At 49.6% G+C, this 6000-nt stretch overlaps 1 protein-coding gene across 14 annotated transcripts in view; it reads left to right on the top strand.

Moving 5' to 3' along the window:
- Positions 1-1181: 1181 nt before the first annotated feature.
- MRAS (muscle RAS oncogene homolog) overlaps positions 1182-6000 on the top strand; it is a 41857-nt gene continuing 37038 nt past the window's right edge. Inside the window, exons 1-2 of one of the 14 annotated variants that reach the window (XM_030486010.1) lie at positions 1182-1559; positions 2040-2208. The gene's annotated coding sequence lies outside the window, so the exon portion shown is untranslated. Of the gene's footprint in view, positions 1776-2027; positions 2209-6000 lie in introns of all 14 variants that reach the window. The other 13 variants (XM_030486008.1, XM_030486005.1, XM_030486009.2 and 10 more) reach the window with 13 other exon arrangements.

Here is a 6000-nt window from a genome sequence, read left to right as displayed (position 1 = left end):
CGAAGTCTGCCCTTGGGAAACCAAGAAGACCATTTTGTCCTGGAAGGAAAATTTGCAGCCAACAGAGGAGCCGAGATTTGCACCAAGTTCATATGCAACCCTGTGACTCCTGTTGAGAAATGGGTGCCGTACAAAACCCATCTGTTGATTCACGTGAAGAAAACACCTTTATCCAGTGGTTTGGTTGGGAAAGCCTGAAAGGGTTCTCTTGGACACGTCCCCTGCGTCTCCAGAGAGGGTGAGGTTAGTGAGGCCTTTGCAAAGCAAGCTGGCACAGGCACTGTGGCCAAGCATGCTGCGGCCACTTGCTGTGGGGTCTGTTCTCAGCTCCTCCATGCCGCTGGACCAATTTTGAGGCAGAGACTGATGTATCTTGTTTGTAAAATGGCAGTGTGCTCCTCTCTGCCTCTTACTTATGTAGAAAAGAGAACATAGAGGATCTCTCATTTTGCGTGGGCCACAGTGCAGTGCCAGACTGTCATGGGCAGACATTTTCAGGGAGTACTGGGGTGTGCATAATGCTGATTTTGCACAGGAAAATGCACTGGGGCATTCATTTGCCTGTAAGAACCAATTCAGGTCATATACACCTGTTTTGTAAACCAGCACAGAGGTGCACCCTGACCCAGCAAGGTAAATCAACCAGTGCCTAAATGCAGCCCCCTGAGATGCTCTGGGCACTTGGGATGTGCCTGAGCATGCTGCAGGATTGTGCCCAAGATGCTCACAGCCAGACCCACCAGTCCTTACTGGCATGGATGTTCTCACGCAGCTACTGCCTGCATTCTCTGTGAGGGCAGCATGTGTAAATAAACAAATGCATGCCCAAAAGCAGGACTTCTGCTCCTGTCGGCTGCAAAGAGAAGGTGTGAGGTGGCAAAGGAGTCTGCACGAGAGATGTGAAGCGCTGCTTTGATTCTGTTCCCCAGTGCCAAGGGCACAAAGGCGAGGTAGGAAAAGTTACCACTGCCCGCGTGTTCCTTGAAGTCCCAACTAGGATAAGCCCTAGTACAGTAAACACAATTTCTGCTATTGTGCTGCAAGTTGATAAAGCTTCCTCCTATATAGTATGAATATATATGTGCGCGTGGGCATATAGTAGCTGGTTCTTAATGGCATCGTGTGCGCCGTGTTCACGTGGCATGAACTGCATTCGTACAACCTCGCGCCCTACGGTTGCTGTCCCGTCCATCAAGCAGCACCCGCAGAGGCGCGGTTGTTCCCTCTCCTCCTCTTCCTCGTTCGCTGGCGGCGGCACAGACCCCGCGGCCCGCAGACTCTGTCAGCTCCCTTTCAGCCTTAAACCTCCGGGATCCCGGGCAGGGAGAGGCGAGGCGAGGCACCGGCCGCCCACCCGCCGGAGCAGCTTAAGGTGCCGCCGCCCGCTCCCGCCGCCGCGGTCCACCTTAACGCGGCGGCGGACGGGCCCATTGCCGCGCCGGGGGTCGGCGGGCCCCGTCCCCGCGGGAGCCGCGCCACCGCCTCGCGCCCGCCGGAGAGCGGCGTGACAATGAGTCAAAAGTGAGAAACACGCCGCCGCCACCGAGCCGCAGGTGATGGTGGGTCCCCACAGCCGAGAAACCCCCTCCCGCGGCACCCGGGCCGGCCCCCGGCGGCGGAGCCAGGCTATTTATAGCAGCCGCCGCAGCGATATAAGCGATGGCTGGGTGCAGGCTTCCCGGCCGCGGCCGCCGGGGCGGGCGGGAGCGGGCGGGGGCCGGCGGCGCTGCCCGGCCGCTGGCGCCTCTGGGCGGGCGCTGAGGGCGCGGCCCCGGGTGAGCGGGGCTTCGGAGACGGGGGGTGGAGGGTCGGCATTGGGTGGCGCTTTCAGTAGTGGGGGGAAACAGCAACCCAATAAGTCGCAGTTTGTTTTGCTTCTGCCCCCGCCAAGCGCGGGGGTGCGGGATGGCGCCGCCAGGAGTTCCGGCGCTCCACGCGTGAAAAGCCCGCGGGCGGGGTGGTCTCGCTGTGACGCCCTGCGGTAACTGCGGTGGGGTTCTCCCCGCTCTCCCTTCCTCTTCCCCCAGCGACTCTGGCAGCAGTGCGGTGCCCCGCTCTGGCATGAGCCCCCCCGAGCCGGGAGGAGCGCTCCCCGGGTACCGCCGCCTCCCCTGGCCGGGGATCCGGGTCGGGAAGAACGGGCTGTCGCCGACCGTCGCCGCGGAGCCACCGCTCTCAGCAACGCCAGACGCAGACGGGCTTGGGACGGTACGGGGGCTGTGTGCGCGGCAGCGGCGGGATTTGGTCTCTTCCCTTCCCTGTTGAACGCTTGAAAAATGGTCCAATATCACTTCATAAAGCCGTGGTTGGACCGCTGTCGGTTTCATGTCGTGTTCTGGGTGGGTGGTGGCGAAAGGGGTTACTCTATGTAATGAGGGAGCTTTGTAAATTGAGGGCTTGTTAGATTTTTGTTGTGAGTACCCCCCACCGGCAGATTTAGAGCCACCCTAATCTTTTTCTTTCCTACCCCTTGCGTGCTCTGATCTGTGTGTTGCAAGTTTTCTTATCTTCCATTAAAACTGCTCTTGGACCACTAAGTACTTTGTGAAAGCTTCCAGATCCATGTGTTTAGTTATTTGCTAGACTTTTAAAAGAAAGATACAGATGCTATCTTTCACTACAAAGAAACAAGGAGAGGAGGACGTACTTTTTTTCTGTTTTTACTTTTTCTCTGCTTTAAGAAAATTAGCTAAACCACAGTCGAAGGACAAGGACTTTTAGGTGTTGGGAGTGCAGGGCATTAGAAAGAAAACTTGTAACTTTTGTTCTGTTTTTAAAACGGCTCAAGAGCCGTAGAAACAGTGTTTAGAAAATCCTGTTTCCCAGACAGAGAAACTAAGATAAAGTTGTGCTGGCTGCAAGTTGAGGAGCAAGTTAAGAGACCTTGTGTGGACCAGTCTCAGCATCCTGCACTTGGCTGCTCTAGAAACCCTCCCTGTCGAGCTGATCACTTCATCCAGGAAACCGAGACTTTACACCATGGCAGTTTGGAGTACAGGCTTTGTTAGAAGAGGAAAGCACCTGGCAGAGTCATGACCCCTGTGTGAGGTTCTCTTTCAGCACAGGTAGTTGCAGCCCTACTGCACCCATCAGTTGACATTTTCTACATCAGTTGCCCAACTTTAGGAAAGTGTGAAAACTGAAGCCACCAATTCCTTTGGTATCTTTATTCATCTGAGTTTGGATTTAGGCGGCAGACTTAAAGGGATGTTACTGACTGGAAACATCCTATTTACGTCTTAACTGGAAACTGTACAGTAGTTGGTACTAAGAACAAGCACACCAACTTTATAGTCATACCTAGATATAGAGGTGCTTTCTGAATTTTCACTATGAAATTATTCAGTTAGCTCAGGCCCTTTCTGCACAAGAGAGATGCATTTCAAAGGCCTAAAACTGCATGGGTCAGGTCTTGTTATTTTTCTTTATGAAAGGTGCCTGTCTGTTGCTCTGAATCTGTTACTGTTATGGGCATTACAAAAATGGGGTCTATTAATTTAAGGAAAACTAGGAGAACAAGGGTGCAGCAAGGAACTTATAAAGTAATAGCATTAAGAAAACCCTACTTTTCAGTAGCGTAGCTTTGGACTGCTTAATTGAGATAGGATTTTCTATGTACTGAAGTTTGAAAATACAAAGCTGACAGCATCCTTTTAAAATTAATAGTGCACAAAGAAAAATAGGTGTTCTTCATATTATAGTTCTGCGTCATTTTTTTTGACTTCCTCGGATTTTCTTCCTCCGTTCCAGGAGACACCTCATAGGATAGAGTGTGTAGCCCAGATTGCAGACGGCCAAGCACCCCACCAGTGTGGCTCCTGAACCAGAGCAGCTGCAGCAGGGTCAGAGCTGGCCCAGCATCTAATTACAGAAATTATGTGAAAGGCAGTTTTTATTTTGAAGTCTTTGGTGGGTGTTTTCACAAGCTTGAAATTTTTTTGCAGAGGAACTAAAAATTACAGAAACAAAGCTTGACCTCTTCATGGGGGGAGGTTTTGGTATGGGTTGCATTGGGTGTTGTGTTGGTTTTTTTTCTTAAATGGCCTGAGGCTAACAAAAGAGAGGAATAAAACTGTATCATCTGGTGGTTAGAGAGGACGTCTTTCTTTATCCCCACACATTTTTTGGCACTGGAGAAGACATGGCATTTGGGGACTGGAAGGAGGAGGATGAGTCCTGTATGTGAGCTGGTGTTGCCATTGGCAAAGTGTTACATGAGGGCAATGTAAGGACAAGTGAATAAATGTGATGAATCATTATAATTGACATCATGCTGTGGTTCCTTAGAGCTCCTCTTTAACTGTGGACAGAAACAGTGTCCTGTACCCAAGACCTGCATGGCCCTTTAGCTTGCACCGTGTGCTGCTGGTGGTGTTTCACTCTTGAGACCATCGGGGCAGAAACTCTGCTCTCTTCTGATCTTCGTACTGGACGGCTCCTTGGGGAAAGCTGTTTGGCTTCATTTCCGCCCTTTCCTTTTTATCTGCCCTCTTAGGGTGTGAAATATTTTTTGTGGCTGGATTCATGCCAAAAGCCTCTGCCTACCTCCTGCAGTTGTCAAGTTGGGCATCCCTGCTGACCTGCTGGCTGCCTGCAAGTCAATTCATCAGGATGGATCAGTCTGCCCAATGTTAACATGAATCCCCAGGAATGAAGAGGGGAGTGGTTTTGCATGGTGACAATGTTTGCATAAGCTTTTACTGTCATAAATAAGTAGATCAGGGTTAGATTTAATATGGAAAACATGGAATTCATTTTCATGGCTTCCAAGACAGTATTATAGACAGGGCTGAGGAAGAGAAGTAGTGTTAAAAGATATGGAAATGTGCCTTGAAAGTGACCTTTCCAAGCTCAACAATATTATTCTTGGTTTCTGAGGCACCCCAGCTTAATGAAATATAAAGCAGAAGGGGTTGGGAGGATTTGGTCCAAGTGAAAACAGAATGAGCGTGGGACTAGCAGATGGGAGGAATGGTTAGCCCACTCTTTGGTGGAGTTATTGCTTCTTTCCTCTGTTGTTGCCTACAGAGGGACTTGAAGATACTTAGTGGGGAGGGGAGTACAGCCTTCCTGTTCTACTTGACTGTCACTGGCTGTATTTTTCTCCACGGGGAAACAAAGGTCCAGCTCTCCAGTGGGTCACATCCGGAGTGTTTGTATCCAGTGTAAATCTAGAGCAAGTCCATCAATTTCAATAACATCTGCAATAAGTCACAACTGGCTCTTTCTGAACAGAGAGGAGAAATGAACAGCTGTAACTTCAGATGCTGGATTTTTTGGCAAACTTTTTTTTTTGAGATTTACAACTCTCTTATTCTCCATTTGAGAATGTAGTGGAGCAATTGCTGATCCATGCATGCACGTATATGTGAAAAAATGTCAGTGGAGGAGTAATACATATGGAAGTCTTACATATAGATATGGCAAACTGGCCACCTGTTCTTAGCTGATGAAACATACAAAAATGTCTCCTGAAATAATGATTGAGGGAAGAGGTGGGGGCAGGTTAATGATGTTTCAAAATAGTCGTCTATACTTACAGTACTTATTACTGACTCTCCTGCTATTTTTTACTGCTTCAGACACTAGTTCTTCAGTAAGTGTTGCACAGACCTATGAGTTTCATTGGAGCAACCAGTCCAGTGGCTGGAGTTAGCTGAAGAGATGGAAACCTGTCCTCAGGTACCTTCTCTGTCACACATTGCCTAAAGGCAGGCAGGCAGGCTAATGTCAGCAACTCTTACAGATACCCATAACTGTGAATCTGCATCTCGTTGAGCCTACTTTTCTGCTTTCTAAAATAGGGTAGTAGAAGTCTCTTCTTTGTGAGGTGTGTTGGGAGCATAAATACAGCAAATGCAGAGATACTTCAAAGGCATCTGAGATACTCTGGGGTTGGATTTCCCCTTCCTGCTGCTGCTCTTCTGGCCAGAATTTGTTTGCCATTGGTGGGCTTGAGCTTGAACTACTTTCTTGCACTTTCTTCTACTGCTACTATAG

Source organism: Strigops habroptila, chromosome 5, assembly GCF_004027225.2.
Source record: "Strigops habroptila isolate Jane chromosome 5, bStrHab1.2.pri, whole genome shotgun sequence".
Classification (NCBI taxonomy): Eukaryota; Metazoa; Chordata; class Aves; order Psittaciformes; family Psittacidae; genus Strigops; species Strigops habroptila.
This window is presented reverse-complemented; position numbering and strand designations above follow the sequence as displayed.